The sequence below is a fragment of the Malaya genurostris genome, chromosome 1, assembly GCF_030247185.1.
Source record: "Malaya genurostris strain Urasoe2022 chromosome 1, Malgen_1.1, whole genome shotgun sequence".
Lineage (NCBI taxonomy): Eukaryota > Metazoa > Arthropoda > Insecta > Diptera > Culicidae > Malaya > Malaya genurostris.
The window spans coordinates 60,550,338-60,567,799 of NC_080570.1; the positions used below are offsets into that span (position 1 = coordinate 60,550,338).

At 35.5% G+C, this 17,462-nt stretch overlaps 1 protein-coding gene across 8 annotated transcripts in view; it reads right to left on the minus strand.

Moving 5' to 3' along the window:
- The window catches only part of LOC131440205 (twitchin), an 81,321-nt gene extending 64,473 nt beyond the window's left edge, over positions 1-16,848 (minus strand). For all 8 annotated transcript variants that reach the window (XM_058611275.1, XM_058611281.1, XM_058611278.1 and 5 more), the window contains exon 1: positions 16,719-16,848. The gene's annotated coding sequence lies outside the window, so the exon portion shown is untranslated. The remainder of the gene's footprint in view (positions 1-16,718) is intronic.
- Positions 16,849-17,462: the final 614 nt, after the last annotated feature.

Below are 17,462 nucleotides of genomic sequence, written 5' to 3' on the forward strand. Positions count from 1 at the left end.
GTATTTACATCAACACTACAGAAGAAATTCCTCGGATAGTTAGTCAGGGATTAGGGATAGTGCATCATAACGACTGGGTGGTTTAAAAAAAATCGCGTTTTTATATTTTCGTTGAGACGACTTAAGGAAAATATATATTACGAGTTTCGTAATCATTTAAACTTAGATGCTTGAAACGTGTCTCACCTTTGTTAGAAAATCCTCATTGTTCTATCGATTCGATTTTCACCGTACGGTTTACTTGAAACTATTAAAAGTTCATTCCTTGCTACCGAAAGAGTAGCACTGTGAATTCCACGAGGATTCCTGTCAACATATTAGTTCGAGAATGAGTCGAATTTGAATGAAAAATGTTCGGAATCAACTCCGAATCAAATCTGAGTAGGCGAAAAATGTCCATTCAGAATTCAGCGCAACAACGCATACCAAATGCATTTCTCCGAGTCGGAGTTGAGTGAGAAGAAACGACTCTCCGATGTACCACGTTTTCGTACTGATGTTTATTTAAATTTGAAATGAAAATTTAGTTACACAAGATATGTTAACTTGGATATATCCCTCGCCTGAGCTACACTATTTGGCTTTCCTACATAGCAAATCGCGCAATAACGTAACAATACCTGATATAGAACTCAGCTATACTAAATGTGTCTTATTATTCACACTTCGTTTTGCGTGTATATAACTAACTATGAATCTAATTACCAGAAATTCAACGATACATGCGCAAAATGCGCATTGTTTTGCCAAAGTGAGATGATCCTATGTTTGAGTCGATGAGCAGATTTGTTAATGAAGACTAACGGCTCTCAAGTAATGGGATCCGATTTTATATTGGAATGGTAGCTTTACACAATTTTCCATCCAACTGATTTAAGCATTGACCTAATACACTTTAATCCATTTGCAAAGTGAAGAGCAGTAAAATGTGAACAAAGTATGTTATACATTATTTCGATAGAATGACTCAAAAACAATAACTTTAATCTTCACTAAAAAAAAGCTATTTTAATCAACCTAATGGTGTAATGATGCCTTTCTTGTATTACTTACATTTTCAAAAACATTATTGGACGATTTGAAACTTGAATAACTCTTATAAATAATGTCATAACCTAATTGCTACAGATTATCTTATTATATGGAGATCGTCAATAGACTTTTTGAAATGAGATATTCCCAGGCAATTTAAACAAAATTCTGAAATGTTCAGTCGATGAGTTACTGAAATTATTATAATATTAGAGCGTAACAAAGTTTCGAATATTTGTCCATAGAATAGCTGTAATAGTAGGAGTAAGTGGATTTTTACATATATAGCATCATAAATCAAGCTTAGGCATATAGCAAAGACATCATGTTAACAAGATATCGAGCTCTCACATTTCCCGAACAAAAAATTGACTGCATCTATTTTTGCGAGCATGGCGCACTCAGGCGAGTCCGCTTAGAATCTCGTACATAGAAGCAGGGGAGAGAAATCGATACTCCCACGACGAAAGGGCCTAACTGCAAATGAGAGCCTTTCTTTGTTTACTTCCTCTTTTGATTATTACGTAGCCATTATTGCAAATTCTCTAAGGTTTCCAATATAAATCGGAAGCTTGTAGTTTTACCTTCGAGGCTTTGCGAAGAGTGAAGCGTCAAATATAAAATCAGTTCGGTAAATCGTGAAAGAAAAAGCAAACAAAGAGAAACTGTCATTTGCAGTTAGGCCCTTTTGTCGTGGGACGGTCGAAATGTTAAATTCGTGCGCGCGAAAATAGCAGCACTGCGCACCCATACAATGGACATGGTATGTTGAATGTGATTCCATACGATGGTGTTGCTTAACTGAAGATTGAATTTGCTCCAAGTTGAGCTGAGGGTCTGTACAAATTCAATACTTTGGAAAAAATAAGTAATAATTATAAGACGGTAAGTTCTCTTTCGATGAATTTATTTAAAAATACTTCTACAGGTTTCATTCCAGCACTCTAATGAAATAATTGATTATCCCATATTCTACTGCAATTGGAACGCTAATAATGACAACTGAAAGATATACGATCATTATATTTATGTAAACTATTCTTGGATAGTAACCATCATTCATCACGCGTGAATAAATTAATTGATTGGAAGAAAATATCTTCCTTCACATATCTTTAATAAAATGTACTGACATGAAACAGTAACACTTATCCGTTTGGAACGTTTATATATTTGCGGATTATTTGGTGAATTTCGCCGAACGTCGGCATTGAGTAATATTATGACAGATCGAAGTACTGAGCTGATTACTGATTTATACACAGCTGATTTTGTGTGTATGCGGTACTTGGCAGCGTTTTTATCTTCGGCACACGCACTTCTATAGAACTATCTTCCATATATACTGGAATGTTGTACTTAATGTTTTCGTGCTCCACATTGTGCACATTGTTATTGTCTTTTGCGAATTGAATTGGATCAAACTCTTTATAAAACTGGATATAAACGACATTATTGGTCTTATTGCATTGAAGTAAATGCACACGTTTAATGTCAAGATGCATTTGCTCCTTAAGCAAACCTTCAAGTTCTCGTATCGAAGGTCGAATTTTGCACTGCCTGAAGTCAACAACAATTGTATTCTTTCGTGTCGGCGGTAGCTTTTGTTTGTTTGGTTCACTCATTTCGAGGTCGTTCTATTGTTCACTACACAATACTGTACTTGATTTCTTCCGTCCCGGGCCCAAGCGGTTTTGTTTTATCGACTGACTTGGATGAGATGTGAAAGCGAACTGACCCTGGACATAATTGATTACCTACTTATAACAGTGTTAAAAGAGCTCCTGTGTAACATCACACAATATGAGAATGACATGACATACAACCACAACAACAGTATAGTGCTTCTTTGAATAGAAAAACATATGGAATAACCAAATATTTTACTTTGATAAAATCTAACTGGGATTCAACACTTCAGTGGAAAAGTTAGAGTCCAAATTATGGATTGTGTTATTTTAAATTTAAAAATGATAAGTTTTTTTGTGTTACCCCAATCCCCATCGAATATTTTTCGGCTTAACGAGTTTGCAATTCCTTTGATTTCAAATATTAATCTTGTGTAAAAACCGAGTGTCAATTTTGACGCAGGACTACGTCTTTCTTTACTATGCTCACATGGGTGCATTTTCAAAATTTCACCCCACGAATGTGTAACGAAATTACTCCAGATTTGATTTAAGGACTAAGGCCAGCAGGCCGCGTATAACCACGTGGCTCGCTCTGCGTATTACATTTTTCTCCATGCCGGGTGGCCAAGAAAGTTTTGATATTTTCGGTTACAAGTTTGACTACATCACATAAAATCCAATAAAGCTACCGCTTGTTTGGCAGCCGTTATGAGCTGATCTTATTTCTTTCTCATGTTTCGTTGCGTTACTAAGAAACAAGAGATAAAAATGGTGCGTCTATAGAAATCGACTTACCTTCACAAAAATAACATTCACTTCATTTCTATTGCGGCAACACATATGTTTTTATGCACTAATCGTATCTAAATTAAATTATCTAGACATTGTCAGGATAGATTTTTGATCCATACTTTTGAAGGCGAGATATTCAATGAACAAGTTGAAAGACGGCGTTTTCAGCTATGCGGTTCTTTCTTCACAAAAAAGACTTTTTCAACCGCTAAAGTCAATGAATCATTCTGAAATTTTCACAGAATAATCTAAACTGATTTTCTAAGAGATTGTCAGTTGGGTGTTTTTATATTCGTCACCGTTCCTGAGAAAATCAGATTTGAAGCGTGAAAATAGCCCTCTAAATCACCCTAAAATATACTGGTCTCAGCCCTTAATAACTTTTTCCCTGTTTCAGTATTTTCTCTAATTCTTTCACGAAACGAATGGGAGAAGGTGTAAGATTGTTGTTAATACCATGTTTATTAGGTAAACATTGGTTAAATAGTGAAAAAGTAGGTACAAACACGAAGAATCAAAATCAACCAAATCTATAAATAGACCCTGTTGCACGTTTGCTAGTTTTAGTCTTTGATAATCCATGAATGGAGACACATCGAGTGTGTAGGACTCCATCTTTGTCAAGACAATGGAACTACACCCGGCCACATTCAACTGGTGCTGCAGTCAATGGCGAAAATGAGAATCCGTTCCTCGAGCCTAAACGCAGAAAAACAACAACTAGTTCTGTGAGCATATCTGCTGTTGGACGTTCGCAGTTTGAGTTTCGCTTCAAACAAGAGCAATTGCGTTGTCCAACTGCTGGTCATATGTATTGGAGAAAATTAAAACAAAAAGTGGACAACAATGGGAAACATTATACAAAAACAGCCTTTCTAATGGCTCTAAATGTTAACTAAAGAACTATTAAGATTACTTCCATGCAAATCGAAGGAAGGAAAATCATCAGTTTATTGCAAATCAAAATTGTCCTTTTCAGTACTACAAAATCACAACGGTATCAAACAAAATATCTATACACTTATCAAATGCAGTCCTACATCAATCTCGCGGTTATGTCTCTGACATTACCAACACCCAAATTATTCATTTTGCTTTCTACTAAATAGTCAACGAACATTTGTATAATACCGCAGAAATAATCGAAAGTGAAAGGATATAGGCCCATTTGAAATGTTAACGTCGAATTCTGCCAGCGCAATTTTGATAGCTCCCGGAATTCAGGCAGACTTATTCTGGATGCTAGAATTCTTTACAAGCTTCCTTAGGTAAGCCCTTTTGCTGGTTTTCAGCAAATTTGTATGATCGAATTCAAGAAAGACCTCGTTGTTAAATAGTTCAATACATCGCAAAAAAATCGATTTTAAATTATAATATTTAAGTAAACTCAACTTTCATCCGCATATGCAATCAAAATCAATTGAAATTGATTTATTACCGCCTTCTCTCACTCGCCGACACATTTCTGAATCAAGTTCAAGAAATTTTAATTGGAGTCAGCATTGAATCAGAATTCGTACATAATTGCACATTAAATTCTGCATTTCGTCCATTGAGCAATGTTTCAGAATTTATTCCGAACTAGATTTGTGGCCAACTGCGATTGCACAGCAATTCACATTTCATTCAGTTTCTCTGAACCCATGTCAAATCAGATCAGATGAATTATTTTCAAATAAATCTCTAACTGTTTTAACATTTGTTGCAGCGTGAGCTGTTTTATTTGTAGTGTTTTTTGGTCACACTTTCCCTCTATAACAAAGAGCTCTTTCAGCAGATTTATTTTCCGCATACACAAGGATTTAAATTAATTCAATCATAACGAATTTTGGATTCAGTTATACTAAAGAGTCACTTGAGTTTAAAAATAATGCTTGTTTATTTTACCTCGAGAGAAATACAGTTGAGCCAATTTCCTACACGAACTATGACAGGTGTACAAGCAATGACGTTTTGTTTTGTATGTGTTGACTGTTTATTCATGCATAATGTGAAGACTATCGTCCATCAGGAGATTGATAACGTTTTGTTTCTATTTTTCTCCTAACAAAACTAGTCTAGAGGTCGTGTGTTACCCAAGTTTCCAGCGATCATATTGTAAAAGGCGACAGCACTAAGAGTTTCTCTTGTTCATCAGCATTTCTCATAGACTTTGAGTCTTTTACTTAAAGCATTTCATAGAAAAATGGATTTTGATTTCCATTGTTTGATCAGTTTTTTTGTTTGTTTGAAGATCCATTTTCTTCATCTTTCGTTTTCATTTTATCTATTTGTCTACATTAGTTTATTTAAAAGCAATACTAAGTCTACGGTCTTATTCATTGATAAATCAATGGATTCCAATATAGTTTTACTTCGATGATGGTTTCAAAGTTCGAAAAAGTTTTCAATTCAATGACTCTCTATTTCAAATTAGTATTGATTCACATGTCATGTCAATTTCATTTTTTTTGTGTCAAGTTGAGAGTTTCAGGGGAAGTAGCTCGGAAATCTATCACGAGATATCAGACTGGATTTTAAACATGTTAAGATTTTTCGCGAACTTTCCCCGTCACACGGAACTGCCCGCGATCGCAACACAACTCGAATATTGTATGTTTTTCAGAGTTCGCTGGGTAAAATTTTTAAACACGCAATTGATTATTGTTGTTTTTAGGCTGTCAGTTTTGTTTCACAGCAAATGAAACTGGCCACCAAAACAACTAGTAATCTACATGGAAACGTAATACTAACAAAGTATAAGTACCTTCCATTCAATTTTGAGGCTCCGGTTAGTAACGCTCTATTTAGTTTCCATATTTATTATAAACTCCAGCCAAAACATTATCCTATATTTAAATTCATAAATGTAATAGTATTCTAGCAAATACAAATAATAATACCCCTAAGTCCCATACAAACGAACCGCCAATGTTTGGTTCACAGCCTGAACAAGTAAGCCTAGCAAATTACTCCCTTTCATTGCGATAGTTTGAAAATGTGGAAGGAGATCGTTTCTGGCAACGTTTTATGCTAGTTGCTACGGTGCAAAACAAACTTGTTTGTTTATGTTTATCGTTCCTGTATTAAACTGCAACAATCAGTCTAAATATCACCGGCACTAGCACAAAAGATGAAAAATGAACACAAACACCCACGAATCTACAAATATCAATACAGCTAGTAGTATATTCATGGTGGCTTAACCATTCTAGATTATTTTTAACTTACATTTCGCTTGTGATCTTGATTATCAGATAAAAACTGTTTGTTTATTTATTTTTTCCCTATAATAAACAGTAACTATGGTGAACTTGTTCTTACCCTTCAGTATTGCTAGTTTTATAGAAAACTCTTTAAAGTACATTGTCACTCTGACAGTGTATCATGACAGTGTACCGCACGATGCAAAATGTGTCCTTGAAAATTTGTCGAAGTATTCCGTATTATAATTTGTATTTGATTCTAGTGTCGAAGACACTCCCAACTGCTATAACAACGACGTTTTTAATATCAACTCTTCGAGTGTTATCATGAATAGCCTATTTCGACGAATCAAAAACCTGCACAGTCCTACGATTTAACTATCAAGAAAGCCATTTCAACTCTCTTTTGCTTATTTAGTTCAAATATATTGATTAAGAAAACTAAGTAACTTCTACTCTGTTTCGAAATTGACAAAACAATTTAATCGCCGTGCTTTGGAAACGCTGTGCAAGTAAATTGTGAAAAACTTGATAGTAAAAGCAATTAGAGATTTTTGACTACTATTTGAAAAGTATACGTTACTCAGAATCTGACAAATACTATCTTCACTCAAAATTGAGTAAATATAGCTTTACCCTTGCAGGGCGGATATGGCGTGATGGGTTATTCGATGCCTTTAACGCAGCCCACCTGGGTTCGATGCCCAACCCCACACTTTGAGTCAGAAAGCTTTTCAGGCCCGAAGAGGTGAATGACCTCAAGGTTAAAACCTCTATAATTGAAACAAAAAAAAGTAATTTTTAAATAAACTCCCTATTATGAATGCTGGTCCCTGAGTCCAACGTTTTTTGTTGTGGTGGCGTTGTTGCCAACAAAGCTTCATTCATACTATTTTGATGCACACAGTATATGATTATGGCGCAACGAAAGCGAAAAGTAACCAAAGAATCAAAAATTTCGGCTTCAAGCCAACTCAACTCTATGCAGGCGACAATCGAACAGTAGTTCCACTTGTAGTGAAAGTGAACGAAATTGTACTCACTTAAGAGTAACATTGAACGAGCGTGTATGAAGAATTTGAACCTGCGAAATTCTAATGGTAACGAATATAGTACACAGAAAGACCGAAATCAGTAATTTTGTCGGAAAAATGAGTTGATTTTCTGATTTTAGTTAGTTATTTTTTGAGACAAGTTGAAATGGCTACTGCCTTTCTCATATAGAAAAATTATGCAATCACTGTGAAAACCGACTTTTGAACCGAGGCCCAGAGAGCCGAGTGTCATATACCATTCGACTCAGTTCATCGAGTACGTAAAATGTCTGTATGTGTGTATGACAGATTTCAACAAATTTAGATTCAAATGAGAGGTCTGACGGTCCCATACAAAAATTCCAAATTTCATCCGGATCCGACTTCCGGTTCCGGAATCATATGGTGAAGTGTGTTAAAAATTGGATACCGTCACTTGAAGCGGAAACAAAACACGTGAAGAAATTCTTAACTTTCCTCGAAACTATTCCAACCTGTAGCCATTTTCAATAGACAACCTGATTCCGGCTATGCTGGTTCTCGTTTTTTTTTCAAAATCAAAACGCGCGAAATCCGCGTGAAGTCGAAAACAAAAACGCGCGAAGTTGAAAACTAAAACACGCGAAGTGTGTGTTTATAAAACTATTGGCGTGAATACGTCGTCTTGCCAAAATCTATCACTTTACTAAATTGATAATAAAGTTTTATCAATCGATTGAATCAACTTAGTTTCTTATTCAGTTGTTAACTAGGGACTTTAGCTTTCCATTGATGTATAAATGTCTGCATAATGTGCACTTAGTCAGAAGTTATAAGCTTAAAAGAAAAGGGTGCCGGTAACCGAACACTCCCTTACAAAATGCATCAACATAGTTATTTCTCCGTGCCACCAGAAGCATGGTCAACCGTTTATGATTCAATGTGAGATAACCATAAATAAACCAAAATTTCAGTTTTCTCAAACTTTTGAAAACAATGAGAAAAGTTCATGACGCTAGTTTTTTTTTGTACTCGTGCGACGGCTTTAAGCTAGTCAGGCACATATCAATCCCGATTTTCAACTTTACGAGTATAAAGAAGGTCAAAAACCGATCATTTCTTCTTGTGCATTAGACGGGACTGGACGTCTGCCTGAGTACCTTTCTACAGGTACTTGGAACTGAATTTAGTTCAGGTGTACAACTTTGCTTCCGCCGTTTTCCGATAGGTGGCTGTACAGGCTGAGGCTGGTCAAAATACATAGATGATAATGCCTTTAAAGTGAGTGTGTACAGTGCCTAACGAATTGTCATTCAGCGCTGCCAACTATACCGATTTCTCGGTATTTATACCGATTTTTGGACTCGATACAGGAATACAGATATGCTCTCTCAAAATACCGATATTTCAATTTTCATACAGATAAATACTGATTTTCAGTTTTTGTGTTGGATTCCATAGGGGTAAACCAGGTCGAGCGACCTTTTTTTTTTTGTCGCAAAATCAGTTTTCGCACTAAATTGATGTTTGATTTTTCGAGAAAGATATTGTACAGATAGATTTTTTCGACAAATACAGATTTTTGGAAAAAAACAGTTGACAGCACTGTTGTCATCGCCGTTTCAGTGACAGTTGTTCTTGTTTTCGTACTATTCACGCTCGAAAATGTCTGTTTATGTGCCCAATTACAATTCTAAAAAAAATGCAGCTGAAGCGCACCGAATGCTCTTAGAAACTTACGGTGACGCTGCCCTGAGTAAAAGAACGTATCGGGAGTGCTTTCAACGTTTTAAAAATGGTGATTTCGATGTCGAAGTGGTCTAAAAGTACCTGGAAACGCTGAAATGGGAAGTCTTGCCCCACCCGCCGTATTCCCCAGATGTCGCACCTTTTTACCTATTCTGTTCGATGGCACACGGTCTGGCAGATCAACATTTTCAATCCTTCGATGAGTTGGAAAAATGGATTGCTTCATGGATAGCGTCAAAAGAGGACTCCTTTTTTCGAGCCGGGATCCGAAAATTGCCGGAAAGATGGGAGAAAGTTGTCGCTAGTTGTCGACGGACAATACTTTGAATAATACATTTGTAAGCACTTTGTCGCAATAAAGCTTTTAATTTTGGAAAAAAAAACTACGGAAGCAAAGTTGTACACTGATACCTTACATAAAGTTCGCGATACGTTGGAACAAAATTCAAGATATAAATTCTAGATCTGGATTTTGAAACAAAATTTCAGAATTTTTTAATAGTCTTCTGAACCAGAATTAATTCCTGCATTGAGTTTCAGAAATTAATTCATAAATTCAGTTTCAGAATTCATTTCCAGAATTAAGAATCTGCATGCTTGAAATTGAATTTGGATCTTGGTTTCTGGAACTGTAATTCGAAATTCTTGTTGAGTCCGCTGTTCTAGAGCTAGTTTCACCAACTGAATTACTGATCTAGATTCAAACCGGAATTTGGCAACATTGAATTCAGAGCCAGTCTATGGTTTCGAATTCAGTTTCAGTTCCTGAATGTCCATAATTCAGGTTCTTGTGTAGATGAATAAATGTGAAATAGAACTCTAATAAATATAATAAATCGAATTCTATGTCCTTAGTTGGTCTATGTCTATCTGATATCTCTGAGGTTTTAACCATAACGTCATTCGCCTCTTCGGGCCAGAAAAACTTCCTGACCCTATGTGCGAGGTTGGCAATTGAACCCAGGTTGTCTTTGTGAAAGGCATTGACTAACCCATCACGCTATACACGTCCCCTTATGAAATTGTATTTGTAATTTTGTAATTTTGAAAAAAGTTAAAAAAGTTTCAGCAAAAAAAATAACAGCTCTGCTGAAATAGCAGTTTTTAGAACTCGAGATCGGAGAGAATACAATCGAAGTTTTGTTCACTGAAGAAAACATTTGCTAGAGCCGCCTCCTCGAAAACTTTGGTTTTACCAAGGTGCAAAGGTTCGGCCAGCTGCCCAAGTAGCATGTTAAGTTGCTGTCCTGTATTTTCTACCGATTGTGCAATTTATCAAGTTAGTTTATATTACTATTCTGATAACTGTTGTGTTATGGAAAAAGCGAAATTTTTCTGTGTTGTGCAACATATCTCCAAGTTCATCCGGTATTACGAACATTTATTCACAACGATTGTGCAACTGATACAAACAATCATGCCTGGATCCCATCAAAAAGGCAGTTATAAAATCAGTGAAAAAACAATTGTGAAACTCGTGAGAACTACTACGTAATGTTAACAAGAAATGGAATGACGTTTACAAAACCATGCAAACTTAATTTCTAATGAATAAGTTTCACATTTGGTTTTCAATACAACTGCTCTTAACACAAACATGGATCTTATAAAATAATTTGTAATTGAAAAATCGACAACGAACTGCATTTTTATGCTGAAACATGTATTTGTACGGCCGAAATTTTCAAGCGCCTTTGAATTAACGCGTTTTTAATGATTGTGCACCAATTACTGTGAAAATAACAGTCTATTATTTTCAATGAGAATCATCGGAATGGTGTTTAAAATATGTGTATTCAAACAGTCTTAAAATTTTCAGACGATTTTGATTAAACTAATGTGTAATTAAATCTGAAAAATCTCGAAATGAATTTTGCTTGAATATTTTCCAATATGGCATCGATGGTAACAATGAGTTGAATAGAAAATGGTTCACCCAACGTAATGACATATATTATCTAAAAACAGGAAACATTAACATGTTAATATTTCGAAAAGAAATGCTCCACGTTTTGTTTTTTATCAGTTTCAATCTTCTAGTTGAATTAAACAACAATACAGTATAGTCATTCATCTTAGCGGACCCGACTTTTGTGATACGCACTGTAGGTATTATTTTGGTAAGTCCGTGTGCTGGAGTTGCAAAAACAAGTTGCACAAGCGGTAAAATATAACTATAGGCAGTGTTGGTGATTGCCGAAAATTTGACAGAAGCTGCTATATTGCTATCTATATTGTATACAACATTTTCAATCCAGTACACTGAAATGAAAATCTTATTTATATTCATTAGATTTGTCATATGAATCTTATGCAGAATATAATTCATAGAAATTATATGGAAACTTATAATCTTTATTTAATGTGTACGTCAAATCTAAATGGACGTTATCATAATGAAAGTTATAAAAATATCCCATATAATTTATATGGAAATCCGATGAAAGTCGTGAATAGTTGTGTCCTCCTGCTCCAGACCATTTTTTTCAGGAAGTTCCGCATCTCAATGTAATTTTAAATCGCTGACAAGACAGCTCATCCAACTTCGTTCAAGGATATGCGTTAACGGACCATGAAATATATATCCGGTACATTTCATTACTCTATCCGTCTAGTAAGATTTTTTTTTTTATTTTCAGTCTCGGGATCTCACTTCTCTTTCGCAAATATCATGAGGTGCTCCCTTACCGAACGGAATACTAGTAAAGCTTGAATCCTCAAAGAAAAGTAGTAGTTGGCAATTATCTGCTATTCGTATGACCTCCATTGAAAGTTATATATATATATATATATATATATATATATATATATATATATATATATATATATATATATATATATATATATATATATATATATATATATATATATATATATATATATATATATATATATATATATATATATATATATATATATATATATATATATATGTATAAATTATAAATTTTATAAAACTAGTCATATGGTATATATGAACCTATTTAAATAAATTCGAAGTGAATATAATATGCGCTTCATGAATTGTTCCAATGTATGTTGGCGAATATTTAGTAATGGTTATAAGACGCGCCAATAAATTTGATTCAGACTGGAAATTTCATTCGTTATATGGAAATCCTGTAAAAATAACGTTAAGAAGAGTTGTATGTTTCATAAGATTATCTCATATATTTGACATGATGTTGAACACATCTTGTAACTATGATTGGAAATGCTAATAGTACAAAATCATTAGAATATCATATAATGTGAAAAAGAAAATTTAGCTCAGTGTAGAAGACGCTACAAGAACTCGAGTCTCTCAATGCATGAACCGCGAGAGAATTTTTCTACATTCCTTCGCTCCATTTCATTGAGTATTTCACGGCCCTTAAAATAAATTACAGTCTGATAATGATCGTTGCTGAGTGGAGTTTCCCAAGAGAGAATCGCAAGTTGACAATTATCGCAGAAAATCGAGTCGATGATTCAACTTGATGATTCTCATACTAGATTGCAATATTTCAAAACCCTTGTGTGGAGCATTCACATACATTTTCATAGACATAACTTATACAAAGGTTATAAGTACATAATTAGAATAAGCGGCAATAGTAAAATGATTCTATCGCAATTATCAACTGCCTGTATAGAATCGGATCGCGAAACGAGAATAAGTGACCGTTTGTTGCTTCAGAGAAGATCCCCACAGCAACTTGCTAACCTTTGATTCTCAGAAATGTCATCGAGAGAAATTCGCTCTCGCACTGGTGTCGATTCTATGTTAAATGAGCCATGCCGGGTTACTGTTGTTGCGATGATTTCCAACTCTCTTTGATGGCACTGATTCAATCGTTGAAGAGTTGCCAGAGAACGTTCTTTGATACGATAAAAGCCATCCTTGACTATAGGAGTAACTATGATGACATTAACTTTTCGTTCAATATCTTTGAAAAGTGATGTCAGGTCTGCTTATTTTTTTCGCGAGATGAAAACCGAATACAATTTATCTGATTGATTTTTGTTTTCATTGCGTATGTAATACTGTATTCCTGCACCTTTTATGATAATAATGTCATGTCTGCAAGTTTTGCGTTCAATTCAAACAGATAAATCTTACTCAACTTTCTAGCAAGTTTTGAATTTTATATCATTGTTTTTTCTAAAACTGAAGAAAACTGCACACACTGAGTTAAAAATTCATGAGGCAGCCAAAACTATGCGGACTCAGCAGAAACATATTTTTTACAGCAAGGTTATCAATTCGGCTAATCATTTTTGCCTTGCGTAGAGCATCAATCATTTCACTAATTTTTCTTCCACAAGAGATTTAAAGCAATTTCGACGTATATTGTGTCCGCTACAATTATGACAGCCGTTTGGAAAGTTTTTGATAAGTTGCGATGATAAGTATTGTGAAACTTAACAGTGATAAGTTGCACAACCAATTTTAAAATATTTAAAAATCTTTCTGAACATATCTAACGTAAATAACATTTCTAAATCAATTGTAAAACATCAATTGAAAGTTCATTAAGTTACATTTGCTACTTGGGTGGACCAATTGCTGAAACGTTTATGCATCATTATATTTTGGGGGTTTCATTTCAAATGTGCAATAAGGTTACTTGAAATTCGCGCAAAATCCGCGCCATCGCACCAAAATCTGAGCAGAAACCGCGCGAAATCCGCGTGACCGTAACGACCCTGCACTTTCCACTAATAGTTTACGGCATTTTTACGGTTTAGAAATTCAGATTTATCGTAACACATGCGAAAAACATCAAAACAATATGCAAGCAATTTCAGCAAGACTTTTTAATTGATTGTTTTGCTTTCACACTTCTCATGAGTTTTTGGCTAATGAACATTTTAATAAAACCAATTCTGTTTTTGTTTTCTTTGTGCTTTCTTTCAGCAGTGATGATAACAAATAGATAGAGTCAAACTGTCTGATTTTAATCACGAAATTAGTTGCCAATGAGAATTTCGTGTTAGATTGAAATTTTTCTGGTTTGTGTCCAGGTCAACTAAACACATTCTCTAAAAACAAAAGTTTATTTCTGCAAAGTAAATGGCTTGCAATAGATTGCATTGGTTAAATTTGTCGTAAAACAATTACTAATTGTAGTATCTATAATAAAATCCTTGAAAAATTTACTTAAAACAAAAAAGAATTCAATTTGTTACTTGGAATGGGCATGCGGAAAAAAATACGAATGTGGTGCTCGTATACAAAAGACGCTCACATTTTTCGCGGCAAATTTGAAAACTTTTTTATGATTCCGAGTGGGGCAAAATACCATTCGAAAATTCCCGATTGTTTCCAACTACCCACCATACCCACATTATCTCCTGGTCGGACATCGAGTGTTCACCTTTTTTTTTAATCTAAGTTTGTGAAATTCGCATTTCACATAACTTACATTTCGCATTTCACATAACATACGTTTCGTTTTCAAACTGAGTCGATTGGTATATGACAGTTTCCACAGTGATTTCAAACCCTCTCTATATGATAAAAGTAAAAGTAGAGTCTGGTTAAGTAATGAATCGGGGTCGTCGAACGATCAAAACTATTTTATATTTCATCAATCTACACAAAAATGTAGGCAAAATAAAATACATTCTGAGCTGAATTCGCGAGCATACAAAAATCAACAAAATTATTGACAATATGTTTTACTGCTTAACAGAAGAAAACTCGTTTCACAGGTTCTAAACCATGCTTTGACTTGTTGTGGGAGAGTCTTGGTCCAACAGTACAACAGATACGCTTGAAGAACACCAACTCAAGTAAAAAATTCACAACGGAATCGCTGTTGGGAACCCTGGAATCTAAATAATACTGAATTCCAACTTATTCGAACTGTTTTGGCAGACATTACAGGAGATGGTGCACTTAACACTTATTTACATCCGTAAGCTGGTTCACGAAATCGAAAGAAAAACGTTCATAAAGTTACTGATCATAACATATTTTTCAAAATCCTTCGGCAAACGGCATTACAATAGCTCTCTCGTTCTCTCTGTGTAGTGCACACACGAACTGTCCAAAATGTTTTAACAGTACCGTGCGTTACTCAAGTTTTCTATTCTTGTATTCCTCGCACCAGTATCCGTTTATCCGCTGAGCCGCCAAAGCCACAAAGCCACAGTTACTCAGCGCAGTTTTCCACAGTTTCGAGTCCGATCCGAAGTTTTCTATTTCTTCTCACTTTTTCATCCCACAACATACAAACACACACGCACGCATAATCTTCTACACTTGCGCATCACATCGGTATAATTTTCATCGGCACCATTCATCCCAGCATGCAGTTGTGGGTGTCCGATTTTCGGCCGGTCACGCCACTGGCATCTGGTGGGAAAAATTTACATTTCTGATCGTCAAATGTATCACATTTTGCTTGTTTTTCTTCAATATTCGCTACGGTATTGAACTGTTACGTAAAGGGTTTGTTCTACAACAATGAAAAGCAGTTTTCCCCACACTTCAGGCACTATTTCAGTTACATAAAACCGATCATTTTTTCCATCAATATCCAACAGGTTCCTCCAAAAATACTTCAACTCTCCGAACTCGCAAGCAAATCCGACAGTAGAATGAGTCTTCTGTTCTTTTATTTTTAGACATTTTCAAATTTTCTATTAATACCATCTTTTTAATAGTCTAACATTCAGTTTCGGTTTCCCACAATGTTTACACTATCACTGCCGGGGTATCGGAAATTCTTCGCGGCCGAGGATTATGTAACGATTTTTTCTATCCATTGACATTTTCAAGTTATACAACCTTTACCATAAATTCCAACGATTACCGGTTTTGTCAACGAGAAAATTCAAAAGTTGTTCTCATTTCAATCTAGCACCACCCCGTTGTTCTGCCCACACATTTGACACACAAATTAGTACAAGGTGACGAAATCACCTTCGCGGCTTAGGTGGCATTGAAGCGAATATTTTTCACTTACTGCCACAATTTTCCACCCAAACACAGGCTGGTTCATCTTCTAGAAAATTCGTTCATAAATGACTGAGTAATAATCGATGATTCAACGGGAAAGAATGTCTCTCTTTGGAAAGAAAAATCCTCTATAGGATATTTTATGCTATATATGGTATCACAGAATGGAAAATTTTCTTCACTTCTTTTCGTTCAAGTACAAAAACCATTCCAAGCAACACTCAATCCAAAGGGATCCATAGAATCCAGAAAAACTTCATTAATCCTTGCAGAGAGACCTTCGAAACCACCAAATTCCAGCTGAAAATCCACCCACCGTACACCGTATTAGGAATAATTTCATTCTTCGCCGAGCTAGGCCACTTACTTTCACTTCACTCTATTTCTTTTTCACAATTGCCTTTTAGTGCTCCGTATGGGGAGGAGATTTTCCACCGTTTTCCTTCAGACTTCACGCATCCGATGAGCTAAACTCGCCGACTGAACCGTACTCGGGCCGGACAGTGCAGTATAATTCAACGGCAGAGTGGCGCAAAGTTCGCACTTAGTCCCACCCGACGGGGCCCGTCGGGTGGCGATTGCCGAACGATCGCCGAAACGAACCCGAACGCTAAAAATAGTCCTACGAGATCTAGATTAAGTAATGAGCGCGGTAAAAATAGGCTCCAACCATGCCTGTTTTGTTGTGGTGTTTATTTTTCTATTCCATCGGAACTGACGATCTTGGACAAAACGGATCATCCGGACACGGTCACTGGGAAGCCGTCGGACAGGTAGAGGTAGAGAGGCCTACGTGATTGGGGACTTGTTGATATTTATCTGCCTTTAATAACCGGCAACTGAGTTGCACTCTCTGACAAATTAACGGAAACCCTTTTAGTGTATTCACAAGAAGGATATAGTGTCGAAGAACACTGATTTTTCCAATGAATTAAATTGTTTGTGAGTGAATTAATTAGTTCTGGGATGTTTGCAAACTTTCGTCTCCAAAATTAACCAGAATTTTCCAATATTTTTTGGTACAAACTTTGTTCGATATCATTTCTACACGTTTCAAGCATAGCGGCAGGATGCTAGATCAGGCCAAATCAGAGTTGATTCTTTGTGAATC